This window comes from Dermacentor variabilis, chromosome 4 (assembly GCF_050947875.1).
Source record: "Dermacentor variabilis isolate Ectoservices chromosome 4, ASM5094787v1, whole genome shotgun sequence".
NCBI lineage: Eukaryota > Metazoa > Arthropoda > Arachnida > Ixodida > Ixodidae > Dermacentor > Dermacentor variabilis.
In genome coordinates, this window is record NC_134571.1 from 10995497 (window position 1) to 11007678 (window position 12182).

At 49.3% G+C, this 12182-nt stretch overlaps 1 protein-coding gene and 1 pseudogene across 4 annotated transcripts in view; one reads left to right on the plus strand and one right to left on the minus strand.

The window, feature by feature from the left end:
- The window catches only part of Nup98-96 (nuclear pore complex protein Nup98-96), a 286308-nt gene that overhangs the window by 46055 nt on the left and 228071 nt on the right, over positions 1-12182 (plus strand). The window lies entirely within an intron of this gene.
- Positions 700-9755, minus strand: LOC142577635 (uncharacterized; annotated as a pseudogene).

Genomic DNA, 12182 nt, shown 5'->3' on the forward strand with positions numbered 1-12182 from the left:
ATAGAGCAGTCGTCGAATGTTCCAGAGTAATCGTTCGGACCCGCGTGCCTTCCACAAAGTTCTACACCATTCGCGTTACACGATGAAATCAGATAACACAAGGTTCGGCGACAGCAGACAGCCGGGTAGAAGCATCGATAACTTTCCAGAAACGTCGGATACATGCAGGCTCGTCCCTTGCTGTGCGATTACAGTTGTTAAGCGGCGAAACGGGGTCGCCCGATAAAGATAAGTACACGTGTCAATACCCCCCTCTTAAAAAGCATCGACCCGATGCTGCAAACAAACGAAGGTAATAAACAAAAGCACTCGTAGCAAAGAAAATAACAAAAATGGCGAAGTTCGTCAGCGTCCGTAAAAGGGTTTAAGGAGGGACGGGGCTTTGAAAATCAACTTCCGTATTTCTTCATAGATTTTGATTAAAATTGGCACAAATGTTTAGAATGTCTCCCTGATGCTTCCATAAAAGTTTCAGAGTGATACCTTAAGAACATTTTATTAAATTTGATTGAGCAGAATGTTTCAACCTCGAACTTTGTGAAGAGCCTGGGGAACATAAAAAACGTGATAGAAGGCTTGTTAAGTACTGATTGCATAGCTAAATGCACGCTGAAGGTCGTGACATTCTTGCTTTTGTTTTTTTCAACACAAATTTTTTTGGAGTGTCATTCTTTATGTTACCTTCGTATCAAGCACACTTTCAAGGTGAACAAATAGCCACATCATAAATTTATAAAACGTCAAGGCCCAAAAGCAAGAATGTCACGACCTGCACTGTAGCCCAAGGAACAAGACAAAAAAAACAGTCAGAATAGGCCAAACGGTAACAAAGAAATCAGCTCCGCAAACTGAGCAGAAAGGCAAAAACACAGTTTTGAGAAAAAGGCCTTCAAAGTTTTGCCTTGCCTCCACTCTCCTAAAATGCACCAGGATTGTAGTCCTTGGTGTCCTTAGCACAGCGGGGCTTCTTGGGCATGTGGCCTTTCATCTGATGTTTTTTCGATGCCTTTTTTTTTCGTAGGGCATCCTTTTCTGCAGCTCTTTGAAGGGAATGCTTTCCTGGCTTCAAGCCAAGTGAGGCACAAAACTGTCTGTATGCACAAAGCATTCCAGCATTGAACTTGCAGACTGCCTCATTGACAGCTGTCTCCGCTGCGATCAATGAAGCATTTTGCTCTTTTGGTAGAATTGACCAAATGACAGCGTGGAGACTCTCGGCTGCATTCTGAGTCTTCTTGCCTTGGCAACGGCTGAGTAGCTGAGGATCCGAGAGGCGTTGATACACAGGCAGCAACGTAGCTGAAACATGTGTTGCCAATTTGTACTTGTGTTCTGGCGGAGCTTTACCTTCAGCTTCTGCAGCCTGGTGTCTACACCAGCTCAGGGGTCCTGGAGGGCAGAGCTCATGATGAGGGTCTTTATCTGTTGAAGTGATATGATAAAAGGTTGCCATTATGGCCCTTTGCATATCATCTACTTCACTATTGTTACGTATGGCCATGCCATAATAATTGGTGAGCTTTTTGATTAGGTCTTGGGTCAGGCCACCCTTCCCTCCAATTGGTTTACTTCTTCTGCTTTTTGAGACAAGTGTTCGCAGGGCTGTACCCATCCTCTTTTTAACGTGATTGATACAGTCCTCTTTGTTGAATGTAATGAAGCCATAAGCCTTGTCTTCACAAAGGGCCTGGAAGGTACGGCTATCCCCATCACAAACAACACATGTGTAGCGGAGGTCATTCCTTTCCAGTGACCTGAACAAGATCAACGCTGCCTCGACCTCCATACGGCTTGAGTTTGCATCGGTGTTCTTTTGGCACACGTGATTCTCTTTCCATTCACTGTAGCCTTCATCGTTTTCTTTCGGCCCAAGCGTGCATCCATGGAATCTGTTCGAGAGCACAACGCAGTCAAGCACCAGACCAGTGTAAAATTCAATTATTGTGCCCACACCAATATGGGATGCATGACCACGTGTCATCCTTGTGCCGTCGTAGATACCGTCACATTTTTTGTGAATGCCAGGCCCACTTCGCTGTAAACTTTCCGCATGGCTGCCACAGCATCAGAAAAGAGACTTGCTGCAGCCATCCCACCAGCAGGCCTGAATTTTGATTTCAGGTGTCTTTGGAATGTCTTATGGTGCAAGCCTCTGTGTGAAACGTTCATTACTGACCAAAAGTCCGTCAGTGCAGTTGCCCCTCTGCCGGTGGTTTTAATTGCTTGCATTGCACGCATATTCACGTCAAAAGCCTTACCACCCTCTACTCGCGGCGATGACCATTCACTTGCAACAACGCCGCAGGCATTGCAGGTCAGTAGCATTCGTGCAGCCAATCCATGCCTTGTTCCCAAATGAACAGTCAGTCCCGGCTAAGAGCATTCTTGGCACAAGGCATTCTTGTACAAAGCATTCAATGCTGTGACCTGCACAACCAAAAACTCATCCGCCAGCTCCACATTGGCACAACTTCCTCTCTCACCTGTGAGCTTCATTTTTCTTTTGGTCGCCGAAACAGAACTGAGTGATGCTTGCACTGTCTCGGCTCGCCCACGAGAAGCTTCTATCGATATGTAGTGCGGTTCCAAGTGAGCCTGAATTGTACTGCCGAATCTCGACTGCGTTTCATCCACGCGCGAGGTGCTTGGTCGCGGGTTCGAGTCGTCGGCGGGTGAAGTGCTTGGTCGCGGGTCCGAGTCGTCGGCGCGTGAGGTGCTTGGTCCCGGATTCGAGACGTCGGCACCCGAGGTGCTTGGTCGTGGGTCCGAGTCGTCGGCGCCCGAGGTGCTTGGTCGCGGGTCCGAGTCGTCGGCGCCCGAGGTGCCGACGACGGAAATGGAAACGGCCCTAACAAATCCATCCCAATCTGCTGGAATGGTCGGCGAGGAGGTTCGATCGACTGTAGCCTTGTCGATCGACTGTAGCCTGCTGGCCTTGTCGGTGGTGTCTTGCGTCGTTGACAGTCTCGGCATGTCTTGACGTAACGGGCGACGTCGGCGGTCAGACGCGGCCAGTGATACCTTTCCTGTATTCTCGACAGCGTCCGGGAAAATCCGAGGTGCCAGCGGTCGGATTGTCGTGTAGGGCGTGCAGTATTTCTGGACGCAGCGCTGACGGTACAACAAGAAGGTAGCTGGCGCGGACTGGTGAGAAGTTCTTCTTCACGAGCAGGTTGTTTTGTAGCGTGAACGAAGACAACGCGCGCTTAAATGCCCTAGGGACAACGTCGGTGTTCCCTTCCAAATACTCGACGAGGCCTTTTAGCTCCGGGTCGGCTCGTTGCTGTTTAGTGAAGTCTTCCGCGCTTATTATCCCAAGGAAGGCGTCGTCGTCCTCGTCGTCTTGCGGCGGGGAATCGATGGGGGCGCGCGATAAGCAGTCGGCGTCGGAGTGTTTTCTTCCGGACTTGTATATTACCGTGACGTCATATTCTTGTAGTCTGAGGCTCCATCGCGCCAGCCGTCCTGAAGGGTCCTTTAAATTAGCTAGCCAACACAATGCGTGATGGTCACTGACGACTTTGAATGGCCTGCCATAGAGGTAAGGGCGGAATTTAGCTGTAGCCCAAATGATGGCGAGGCATTCCTTTTCAGTTGTAGAATAGTTGCTTTCCGCTTTTGACAGCGACCGGCTAGCATACGATATCACCCTTTCAAGTCCCTCTTTCCTCTGGACTAGGACGGCACCGAGGCCTAGGCTACTGGCGTCAGTGTGGATTTCGGTATCGGCGTCCTCGTCGAAGTGTGCAAGTATCGGCGGCGACTGCATGCGTCGTTTGAGTTCTTGAAATGCCTTGGCCTGCGGCGTTTCCCACTTGAACGCGACATCACATTTGGTTATATGTGTTAGCGGCTCCACGATGCGTGAAAAGTCCTTGACAAAGCGCCTATAGTAGGCACACATGCCAAGGAATCTGCGCACTGCCTTTTTGTCGGTTGGCTGCGGGAACTTTGCGATGGCAGCTGTCTTCTGTGGGTCGGGGCGTACTCCTGATTTGCTGATCACGTGGCCTAGGAACAAAAGCTCACCGTAAGCGAAACGGCACTTTTCCGGCTTCAGAGTGAGCCCTGATGACTTGATGGCTTCTAACACTGCCGCAAGCCGCCTAAGGTGCTCGTCGAAATTTCCGGCGAACACAACGACGTCATCCAGGTAAACAAGGCACGTCTGCCACTTCAGTCCGGTTAACACCGTGTCCATGACGCGCTGAAACGTTGCAGGCGCCGAGCAAAGTCCGAATGGCATGACCTTGAACTCGTAGAGGCCGTCTGGCGTGATGAAGGCAGTCTTTTCGCGATCTGTCTAGTCGACCTCTATTTGCCAGTAGCCAGACTTGAGGTCCATCGACGAGAAGTATTTAGCGTTGCAGAGCCGATCCAATGCGTCGTCTATCCGTGGAAGGGGGTACACATCCTTCTTCGTGATCTTGTTCAGTCGACGATAATCGACGCAGAAGCGTAGGGTTCCGTCCTTTTTCTTTACCAGGACTACAGGAGAGGCCCACGGGCTTTTCGACGGCTGGATAATGTCGTCGCGCAGCATTTCATCGACTTGTTGCCTAATAGCTTCACGTTCTCGCGTCGAAACTCGGTAAGGGCTCTGGCGGAGTGGTCGAGTGCTCTCTTCGGTTATTATGCGATGCTTTGCAACTGGTGTTTGTCGAATCCTCGATGACGTCGAAAAGCAGACTTTGTATCGTCGGAGAAGACTTCTGATCTGTTGCTGCTTACTCATAGGAAGACTTGGATTCACGTCGAAGTCTGGTTCGGGGACAATTCTCATCGGGGTAGATGCGGCTGTATCCGAGAGGACAAAGGCATTGCTGGTTTCCACAATTTCCTCGATGTATGCGATTGTCGTGCCCTTGTTGATGTGCTTGAACTCTTGGCTGAAGTTGGTTAGCATAACTTCCACTTGCCCTCCGTGGAGTCGAGCGATCCCTCTTGCGACGCAAATTTCACGGTCGAGCAGTAGATGTTGGTCGCCCTCGATGACGCCTTCTACGTCAGCGGGTGTTTCAGTGCCGACGGAAATAATAATGCTGGAGCGCGGCGGGATGCTCACTTGATCTTCAAGCACACTCAAGCCGTGGTGACTACGACAGCTCTCCTGCGGTATCGCTTGATCTTGTGACAGCGTTATCGATTTCGACTTCAGGTCGATGATTGCGGCATGTTGATTCAGGAAGTCCATGCCGAGAATGACGTCCCGTGAACACTGTTGGAGGACAACGAAGGTGGCAGGGTAAGTCCGGTCATGAACGGTAATTCTTGCCGTGCAGATTCCAGTCGGCGTAATGAGGCGTCCTCCAGCGGTCCGAATTTGGGGGCCCTCCCATGCAGTCTTAACCTTCTTCAACTGGGCGGCGATGTGTCCACTCATTACGGAGTAATCGGCCCCTGTGTCGACTAAGGCAGTGACTGCGTGGCCGTCGAGAAGTACGTCGAGGTCGGTGGTTCTTTGTCTGGCGTTGCAGTTGGGTCTTGGCGTCGGATCACGGCTGCGTCGTGTTGAACTGAAGCTGGAACGTCGCGTCGTCAAGTCGTCTTTCATCGGTGTAGTCTTGGCTTCCTGATTTCGTCGGGACGGCGGCGTGTCGTTATTTCGTCGAGGTAGTTTCTTCGGTGTCTTCGTCGGCGGCGGAGGATCTTCGTCAGTTCGACGAACAGCAACCGCACCTCCATCGGTTGCTGCTTTTAGTTTTCCGGATATGGGCTCGCTGACCGACCTCGGGCTGGGCCAGTGTATGGTCGGTGCTGCGGCGACAGGTAGCGGCCTGGTGATGGCAAACGCGACGGTCGTCGAGAGCTCCACTGAGAAGCGGCGAGGTAATCGGCGATATCGCGGGGGCATTCACCTTATCGCGGAGCGTTCACGGCGAAACCTCGCAGTCCCATCTCCCGGTATGGACATCGTCGGTAAACGTGACCCGCTTCTCCGCAGTGGTAGCAGAGCGGGCGGTGGTCAGGAGCGCGCCAAATGTCCATCTTCCTCGCGTAGGTGCGCTGGGCGACGGGTGGTCGTGCTGGCGGTGGCGGCGGCGGACGACGGAACTGCGGCGTGACAGGGCCCTGGCGCGGTCGCGGAGGGGGGGACCTTGACGGCGTGCGACGGCGGTGTAGGTCATCGCTTGCGGCTCAGGCTGGGGCGATTCAGGGGCTACTCCAAGTTGTTGTTGGAGCTCCTCACGCACGGCGTCGGCAATCGAAGCCAATTGAGGCTGTGATGGTGGGAACAGCTTTTGTAGCTCCTCCCGCACGACCGCTCGGATAGTCTCGCGCAGGTCGTCGGTGGCCAGTGATTGAACTCCGGCGTAGTTTGTCGAGTTCGTGCGGCGGTCGAATTGCTGGTTTCGCATCTCGAGTGTCTTCTCGATGCCGGTGGCTTCGCGAAGAAACTCGTCGACGGTCTTCGGTGGGCTTCGTACCATTCCTGCAAAAAGTTCTTCCTTCACACCACGCATCAGCAGGCGGACTTTCTTCTCCTCGGGCATTTCAGGGTCGGCGTGGCGGAAGAGACGGCTCATTTCTTCCGTGTAGATCGCGGTCGTCTGATTAGGTAGCTGCACCCGGGTTTCTAATAGCGCTTGGGCTCGTTCTCGGCGTACGACGCTTGCGAATGTCTGCAGGAAGCCGCTTCGGAAAAGTTCCCAGGTCGTTAAGGTGGCTTCTCGGTTCTCGAACCACGTCCTGGCTGCATCTTCCAAAGCGAAGAAGACATATCGCAGTTTGTCGTCGCTGTTCCAGTTGTTAAAGGTAGTGACTCTCTCGTACGTCTCAAGCCAGGTTTCCGGGTCCTCGAATGTTGAACCGTGGAACGTGGGGGGCTCCCTGGGCTGCTGCAGCACGACGGGGGATGCTGGAGCTGCCATTGGGGTGGACTTGGTGGCAATCTTCCTGCTCGTCTCAGGTAGAAGTCCGTGCTCTGGGGGCAGTTCTTGCAGTCGGCGGCTAGCACGCTGGTCTTGGACGACGTTGGTTTTGTTCTCGGGCTTCGGGCTTGGATTGCGGCTTTGCGGGGGCGTTCGGTACATGAACGCACAAGCACCTCCACCAGATGTCACGTGGTCGTGACGTCAAAGAACACAGTAGCAATACTGTGAAAGGCAAAAACTAGCTTTTATTGGGCGAACCTGTGCCCACAAAACAGGCTACACTTAAAGCACAACGAGAGTGGCGAACACAGTCGGCGATCGTCGTAAATCTGATCAGCGGGTCAAGCACGTCGGCTTTTATAGAGCAGTCGTCGAATGTTCCAGACTAATCGTTCGGACCCGCGTGCCTTCCACAAAGTTCTACACCATTCGCGTTACACGATGAAATCAGATAACACAAGGTTCGGCGACAGCAGACAGCCGGGTAGAAGCATCGATAACTTTCCAGAAACGTCGGATACATGCAAGCGCGTCCCTCGCTGTGCGATTACAGTTGTTAAGCGGCGAAACGTGGTCGCCCGATAAAGATAAGTACACGTGTCAGTATGTATTCCTTCAATATGCGCGTGTGCACCCCCATCTCCTGTCACAGTACGAGCACTGATATGCCTAATAAGTGTACTGGCAGGCACAAGAACTTTTGCGGACGTGCCTGTGCCAATTTTAGCCCTTATAGGCAGTTAGAGACACGCATTCATTTTTTTCGGACTGCCCGATTTTTTGGATGCTTTTGCGGCCCCTAGGGAGTCCGAAAAATCGGACGATAACTGTACAACTGACCAAGAGGATGCTTCAAATGATCCATGGGGTGAACGTGTGGCAGAAGGAGGATGAGAACAGGAAGGACTGACGTCCTAAGGAACTAACGGGAAATGAAGCGTGCCGCCACCTCTTTGAAGGAGCTTGAGCTCAAAAAACAAAGCGTTGGCTGATGCCGAGATGCAGGTGTCCCTCATTCAAACCAAAATAAGCTATTTAAAGCAGTGAAACCCTACACTGATATGTTTTGTACAGGCTGAGAGTATGTCATTGTCAGGACAGTTGAGATTGACTTCCCAGCTGCTGAGAGAGAATCTTAGTTGTGACAAAGTTCAGGCCTCATACCGATGAGCTTGCTATCAGTTGATAGAAATAGCTCATATTCGAAAAATATTTACTTATGTATGCATCTCCTTACATTCGTATTTGAAAATGTTCGACCCAATTTGCAATCGGTTTTATCATTTTTTTCACTGTGCATTTTACTAACACCTTCCTTCTGTTTTCTTTTTAAATAAAATAGATATTACTCCTTACTATTGAAACTGGATTAAGTCATTTTTTTTTTGTTTCAACATGCTTACTAGAGAGTGACAGCATCGAGCAACATGGTGTCAGCCTGTCTTGACATAAAACAAAGTTCTGGCTCATTCAGGGAATTTAGCAAAAGTGCTCAGGGAAAACCTGGAAAACTCAGGGAATTTGGAAATGTCAGCTTGGTAGACACCCTGAGACAAACTACTGGTGTGCAAATGCGTCATGGAGACTACCAAAAAAGAAAAGAAACCCAGGTCGGTTCAACATGGCGGGGGAAGCGCACACCTGCCCTCACCCCTTATAGAACGAACCGACGGCCTGTCAAAGACCTGGTGGCTAAAGTCATGCTCTCTCATGCTTTCTACCTTGCTACTCTCTGTGTGTGCTGTGCACAGTGTGTCCGCTCAATGGGGGGACTAATGAGAGATTGCGCAGCTGCGTGGCGTAATCGCGTGGCGACTACAGGCATTCGAAATCTCACTGCGCTGGCCGTTCCGCTGGCTTGCTGCTGCTGTGGCTTGCGCATTTGTATGATGACTGGCTGTGGTGTGGCAACTTGTTCGGAACAGCTGATGTATTGCACATTCTGCACAATGCATTTCCGCCGGGGAATATTACGAATTTGTATCGCACCAAAATTTGTACCAGCCGTGATAGTATTACCGGTGTCTACAGTAATGAGAAATTTCTTTGGAAAGGAAGGGGGGATGTTGTCAATGTCTCAGCCCCTGTCTCTAGCTTCAGTTAAAAACTGGGCTTCATCAACTTTTTGTTGCTGCGATGGATGACAGAGCCTTTGATGTCACTGTTGTCAATGCTGTCTTGTCTGAAGGCTAGCCAACTCTAGTGTTGGCTGAATGGAGAATTTTCCAGACGCCCCCGATCCATGTTGACTGGTGGCTTCACTATGCATCCTTTACATTCAGCACCTAAGTACCGCTGTTTGTATGCTTGATTAAAGTTTTCTGTGATGTCAGCATGTTGTCTCTACTTTCACCGCATCAGCACTCAGCACCTAGCTCAGGCCTAGCTGGCAAGTGTGACAGGTCACCAGCCATTTTGAGAAATTTGCCCTTGAAATATTTGTAGTCGATGTCAAAGGTGGTGAGTTGGGCGAGTTGATTATGCATTGCAAAATGATTTTTACGGTAGAAGACGCATACAAAAAAAAAAAAAGAGGGTACAGGATGCATAAAGCATGTACCCCTTTTCTTTGTCTGTGTCTTCTACCACAAAAATAATTTTGTACCAGTGGACTGCAACGGTGATTGGGCATGGGATCATATGCACTGGCTGAAGTGATGACCACGTGCATGAAATGGAGTTTGGGTCGTTGAGCGATCAGCCGACAATTACTGTGAACGCTTATGAAGTTCATGTGTGCACTTAGTGGATGGAATGGTGTAAGCTCGTGTGTGGGCAAAAAGCCAGTGAGCATCTGAGTTTGTGCAGCATAGCCTGAACTGACAGTGTCGTGGAGTCTAGATCATATGTATGTAGTTCCCGCACTTCGTGTTGACCCATGGCGCACACTAGGCTGTGCGATGGGGGAATGTGAAATGCAAGTTCCAAGTGTAACCTTCCTGTTCATGAAATTTCAAGTTAATGAGTACAACATTGAGCTAAAGTCTGTAGTCACGTTTCCACTGTGCTGGCACTCTAAAAAACAACAAAATCGATTTTACTGTTGCAGTGAGTGTTTTTATTTCTGACTGACTGCCCTATTATTCGGACATTTCAATCGCATTGTCTGTGTCTTAAAAATTGATTGGCAACTGTAAATGTGTTCATATTCAGCCGCCATTGGTTGTGACATTTTGCATAGCAGTCTGCGCGTGATATGTCAACACTGCATGAAGTTTTGCTGACGCACATTATTAGCATACCTGCCAGCTCTTCCGAATTTTTCGTAAGATGTACTAATTTTGAGCAGTCTTACAATATTACGAATCTTGCTAGAAATTTTATGGAAAACATTTTATTTGCGAAAAAAAAAGTGAAAATGTAGTAAAACCACATTCTGGTACCCTGTGCCACCACGAGAGGGCAATACGTATACGTGGTATCACATGGACATGAAGGCAACAATTTAGGTTTGAAATTTAGTGTTAGAATATGAGTTGTTATGGTATTCAGTGAAAACAGTGAACAGACAGTGGCAATACAGGGACAGGAAATATCTCGGGTAAGAGAATATAAATACCTTGGTATATGGATAAACGAAGGCAATACATATATGGAAATACAAGAAAAAACAATAGCAGTAAAGGGGAAGAGAAATGCAGCCATAATGAAGCACAGCGCTACGGGGATACAATAGGTACGAGGTGCTCTGGGTCAAGCGGAAAGGTGTAATGGTTCCAGAACTTACTTTAGGATATGCGGTTGTTTGCTTGAAATCAGTGGTACAATCAGGACTCGATGGGAACCAAAGGTCAGTGGGACGCCTCGCATTGGGTGCTCACGGGAAGACTACAAATGTAGCTGTGCAAGGTGATATGGGCTGGACAAGTTTTGAAGTGAGGGAAGCTCAGTAAAATTGATTTTGAAGAACGACTGAGGAATATAGAAGAAAGTAAATGAGCTGGGAGAGTGTTGAGGTATCTGCACAGGAAAAACATTGATTCACAGTGGAGGAAAAGAACTAGGAAGCTTACCAGCAAGTATGCGGCCTGTAGGGTGGGCAACACAACAACAAAGAACATCAGGTGGAAAGTCGGAGAGGCTGAAATAATCTCATGGGTGGCGGCAACGGAAAAGAAATCTGCCATGAGTAACTACTTAAAGGGACACTAAAGGTTACTATGAAGTCAAGTTAATGTCATAAAGCAATGCTCTAGAACATCTAAAGCGTCAATATAATCGTGAACAGAGATTTAGTAACCGAGAAATTGAGGTAAATGCATGACACGATTTGAGACCCCACAGTGACATTCCGGTACTAGCCCGATGACAAAGGCACTCCTCATCATAGTTTATGTCACTAGTACTCAACTGCTTGTATTAAAAAAATAATTTCATTAGGTTATAAGACTGAAGAAAATGCTACTTGTCTACTCCTGTTCGATTCTAAGAAAAAATAACAAAAAATAACATTTTAAAATACCCTTCAGTAGTATGGGTGGTCAAAAGGTTTCGTTTTCGTTTGACTCTGCACGCTCGACTCTGCGCCGTGTGCGCTTTGGAGTTTCAGTTGTTTCTTTATCGCGTAGTGCTGCGCTGGTTATGCTGGCTCGCGAAACTTGCATTTGGAACAAGCAGCGAGAATGCCACGTCCATGTGATGTCGTGGGATGCACGAACGGTCTGCGGAACTCGGCCAAGGTCAGTTGCAGCGGCGAATCCAACGTTACTTATCACTGTGCGCCAATGAGTGAGCCTCTCCTGTCTAAGTGGTTAAGTGTCATACCTCTGCAACAGTGTGTTAGCAAAGAGCCGAAAAATCGCATAGTATGCTTGCTGCACTTTCATCCAGAGGATTACGAGTTCAACGCCGATATACTGAAGTCGTGTGGAGTGCCTTTCAAAGCAACGCTTTCCCGTAGCGCTGTTCTGTAGGTCTTGCCTGCATTCTTCGAAGTGCAAGAACAACTGCAGGTCGAAGATGGGGTGGTGAGTGCAGCATTTGGTTTTCACGAAAAAAAAAACTACAAATGTGCGAATAAGTACAGCCATGACATACAGTTGCTGTCGTAGTAGTACGCAACGATGCCGGCAGCATGAGCCCTCAGCAGCAGGTCACACTCATCAGTGCTTAAATCACTGAAGTCGAGCCCAGCATTGGAGTCAATATGTCGTTGTGAGGGTCGTCCATTGCAACAAGTGTCAAAGTTGGCGTCATAAAATAAAGAACCAGCTTATCGTCGCGCGCTTTCCCTTCTGCTAGCCACCATAGTTCCGCTTTCGCACTGCTGTCGGCTCTGTCTTGGCTCTCTTTCTGGCCGCACGTTTG